Here is a 4860-nt window from a genome sequence, read left to right as displayed (position 1 = left end):
TCACACCCTAGGGCAAGCCCTTTGGTTACCTTTTCATGATGCTGTGTTTCCTGAGCACAGAACATGGAAACCAGGAGGCTGCATGATAGAGGCTGAGCCTCTACATGACCTTGACATTATGTATTTTGGACACTCAAGAGTTACACCACATGAATTCAAAAAGACACGCAGCAACTGAATGTGCACAACCTCACCCCATCCTCAGAGAACGCAGTTGCTCCCAGGGACCGCAGAATGTGACCATCATGCTCTATGTGGAACAAGCATTTCTCCCATCACAGCCTAGGTCCTCATTCATGAGAGGAAGCTCCACTCAGGCTGCCTGTCTACGGGAAGGCCAGCGAGGCAGTGGCACATTCCTCATCATCTGGGTGACTCATCAGCATGAGAGGGGCTCCGCAATACGTACCCTTTTGTGGAACTCCCGAGGATTTCTGTAATGACAGAAAATAAATTGCTATGAGCATAGACCATGCTGTGTCCTGTGTGCACAGGACTTTTCTTCACTTAGTGACATTAGAAAACAAGATGAAAACCAGTGTTCAAAGGAACCCAAAAGAAGAACAGAAGAAATCGACTCATACTAAAGACACACATTTTTCTCAGAGGATGTTTCCTCTCAAGTCCATGTTGGCTGGCAAGTAAGTGATTTTGTTCCAAAGAGAGAACAAAATTGGTAAGCCTCACTGCCCCACAATGTGTGACTGATGCTGTCATTTTCTCCCACTGTCTTAAATCAAGCTTCATTGGGGACAGACTCTCACAATTCCCCCCAAGGTCATTGTGTAACTAATCTAAGATATATATTGTCAGATTCTCATATCTTAATTTAATCCAAATAAAATAAAGCTAAGAAAGCAACAGTTTTTCTCAGAGAAATGCAGGTGGCCTGACCTTCACATCCTCTGGGTCCTCCTCCTCTCTCTTGTCACTGGACCGCTCCTGTAGTAGATGCTCTGGAAGAATTAGGAGGATACAGAGTGACTGTCAGCACCTTGGTGGTGTTGCTCATGAACAATTCAGTAACATTACTTGAGGTGGGTGTGGGAGGAGGATAGCAGAACAGGAGAGAGGCAGGGAAGAAAGGGAATCAGGGCCTTTGGCTTTCTAGCTCCAGGCCACCTCATAAACGTGAAATAGCCAGTCTCAAACAGCGCACACCACATAGTGCAGGCTGTGTGTCCCTGGCAGCCTCTTAGGGCTCCTCCCTCCTAATCTGACCTGAGCTAATGTGCCCTCTTATTGATCCCTGCCAAAGTCATTTCCTCCTCAGAATCCACATGTGTTGCTGCTCTGCATATTATCCCTTTTAGAAGATTTTGTACTGAATAAGAAGAAAGCTTTCATTAAAGAGATTTAATTCTAGCCAAAGGATTTCATTAACTAACTTTCTGTTATAAGGCAATTAAACCAAGATTTGAAAATACTCAATTATCCTACCATTTAACGATGACCCCTACTTAGCATGTGATATTTGTCCTTCCACTCTTCTTTTTCAACATCATGTGTGTGCACCATGGAGTGCACTGCTCCTCATGCTCACACTGACTCCAGCACGGGGACAGCCTGACATGGGGAGCAGCGATGGGGGCGGGGAGTGGGCACTGACCCTCTCCAACCCAGCTCTGCAGGAGATTCCAGCAGGGAAAGTGGGTGCCAGGCTAACACCCAGGTTGATCCTTGAGATTTTATTGGATGCTATATCTTGGGATTGGGTTCCTCTGAATTTCTAAGACTTGCGGTGATTATCTCATTAAATACAATAGAATATCCCACTGATTATTGTCTGCGTTTGAACAGGAGCTGAGGGATGACCTCACTGCTGTAGATCAAAAGCCTGTGGACTCTGTGTGTTTTACATTAATGATCACACTGAAGCCCATTGTACAATGTACCTGCTCAAACCAACCTTGGGTGAGCTGACTATTGATACCATCCAGTCATGATAGTGTGTGGGATCTGAATAGGTTTTCATTCTCCCACATGCACACACAAGTGCTGGAATAACTTGGCCTAGCAAGAAATTATACTAGGGATTTGTGACAAATTCAGTGTAGTGGCTCATGGCATTAACCTTCCACTCATTCCCGAGTTCACATGTGCCTCTTCCATTTAAAAGACCAAGAGCTTGGGAAATTCGTCTCTGCACCATGTCCATCTGAGGACTGGGGATAGTGAACTTATGTTCAGGTACAGCTGTGCTGGAGGATGAATGGGTTGATTTATGTAAACTGTGCAGTGGTGATGGAAATTTTCTTGAACATTGATCCTTGTGTTGTGCTTTGAACATGGGAGTATGTTTTCTGGGGAAATGCACACACACTCCCAAAGACATCCACAATCATTCCATACACACTCTCTCCCTGTCCCTCCCAACCCTGATGAACCACCCCACCTGACATGACACTGCTGCTTCCAGGGATGACAGTACCATGGTTACAGTTGTTTACTGGACTGCTAGTATTTTTTGAAACCAAACTTTCCAAATCTAATTTCTGGCAGAAAGCTCAAACCAGACTGGCTCTTGAGCAAAAGCAGGCAAAACAGTGTCATCTTTGCAACACTAACATTTTGAACGTAAACAAAGAGATGATCCCAGAATACGTACCGTTCGCCGGTGTGGCTGGGTCCACCTGCATCTAGAGAAAAACAAAACACTATGAGGGTCAGACCAGGCTGTGTCCTGTGTGCACAGGCCTTTTGTTTACTTGTTGATATTAAAAAAACAGATGGTAAATAGTGGTTGAGACAATGGCCCTGATATCTAGAAGACATTCGTGGAAAGGCACGAGATTTTTGTGCAAGATTTTCAATTGTTTTTATTTGACAATTCCAAATACTTCTTAAAAAGGCATTTCTCTTGAGGAAAATGCCTGCTGACACACAGCTTGTAAATGTGGATGCCATCTGAAACCATTTTTTAGTGGATAATGAACTCTGACATTTGCCCACCAAGAAATTCTTGTCAGTCACCTATCGCGTACGTGGTAAGATGTGTACATCTTAGTTCAATTGAAACAGAGAGAAACCGAGAGAAATTCAATTTCCATTTCAGAGGAAATAAGATGACTTTACCATGTGAACCCCTGTGGCTTCCTCCGAGGATGTCTGCCTGGACACAGCCTCCTCCAGATCTTCCAGGTCACCTAGGAAACAGAGTCACTATAAGCACATGAGCTCCACTGAGTGAATCCCTCAGGTGATCTTGTAGCTGTGGATACGGGGCTGGCGTGTGTGGAAAGGTGTGTTCACAGCACAGACTCAGCTGCTGCTGGTCCCTCCTCCATGGTGGTGAGGGAAGACAAATGGTGAAGGAAGGCATCGGGAAGGCCACAGAAGACAGCTAAGGCAACCTCTTCAACATGAAATAATCCATCTCAAACAGGGCACACCACATAGTGTTCCCCTGTAGCAACTCAGGGCTCCTCCTTCTTAATCTGACCTAACTTGTCCTCCCTTCTTTATCCCCTTGAGGTCATTTCCTCCCCAGGAGCCACATGTACTGCTGCTGTGCTTTTGTTCCTCCTAGAACTTTTTTGTTTTTCTTTTTTTTGCGATGGAGTTTCACTCTTGTTGCCCAGGCTGGAGTGCAATGGCGCGATCTCGGCCTACCACAACCTCCGCCTCCTGGGTTCAAGTGATTCTGCTGCCTCAGTCTCTTGAATAGCTGGGATTACAGGAATGCACACCCATTCCCGGATAATTTTGCAATTTTAGGAGAGACGAGTTTCCTCCATGTTGGTCAGTCTAGTCTCAGACTGTTTGTTTATACCAAACTGCCTACAACCTCATTTCTGTTAGGAAGCTCCAGAGAAATTCTCCAGCAAATGCAGGGTAAAAAGTGCCACCTTTCTGAAAAACTAAGATATTTCCTTAGCAAAAAACTAATCCCTGGGGTGTGGGGGGCAAGATGAGGGAGAGCATTAGTATAAAGACCTAATGCACACGGGGCTAAAAACCTAGATGAGGGGTTGATAGGTGCAGCAAACCACCATGACACATTTATACCTATGTTACAAACCTGCACGTTCTACACATGCATCCCAGAATTTCAAGCAAATTAAAATCAATAAAAAAAAAAACCCAAAACACATACCTTCTTCCTCAAAGTGTACTCTTTTCTGCAATTAGAGAAAAGAAAAACATGATGAGACTCAGATCACACTGTGTCCTCTGTGCACAGGTGTTTTCTGCATTGTTGACATGAGAAAACACAATGGAAATAGTGAAAATAGTCAACACGAGGGTCCCCAAATAAAGCCTAGAGGACACGTGGAAAGGCACAAGTTTTTTTGGGCATGATTTTTGAGTTTATTTTCACTGCCTGTTCATCACTATTTTCAAGAAGAAAGCACTTCGCCTATGGGAAATGTTTACCGTCATAGAGTTTTTAAGTGAACCTGCCATCTATAAATGCCATCTTGAATTCATTCTTGCTGGTAATAAACTCACTTTACAGCTGCCCACCAAGACACTCTGTAAGTCATCTATAATGTACATGGTAAGATTACCATCTCTTATCTCAATTTATATAGAAACGAAGAGAAATAAAATTCCCACCTCAGACAAACCAAAAGCACTTTACCTTCAATGAGTAAGGAAACCTCTCAGATGGTACCTTGAGCAGACGCTCGCACAACAAGCCTTCGTCGCTCTCTAGGAAACACAGAGTCGTTGTCAGCACACTGGATGCGCTGAAGGAATCCATCTGGCAGACTCGGGCGCTAAAAACACGGGGCTGGCCCATGTAGACAAGGGGGGTTAACTGCAAAAACGGACCTCCTGCCAGAACATCCTCCTTGGTGATGAAGAAAGGTCAGTGAGACCATCACGGAAGCCATGGAAGACAGAGCCTTGGCA

The sequence above is a fragment of the Mandrillus leucophaeus genome, unplaced genomic scaffold (genome assembly GCF_000951045.1).
Source record: "Mandrillus leucophaeus isolate KB7577 unplaced genomic scaffold, Mleu.le_1.0 Scaffold891, whole genome shotgun sequence".
Classification (NCBI taxonomy): Eukaryota; Metazoa; Chordata; class Mammalia; order Primates; family Cercopithecidae; genus Mandrillus; species Mandrillus leucophaeus.
The sequence above is the reverse complement of the archived record's forward strand: the minus strand, read 5'-3'. Positions refer to the sequence as shown.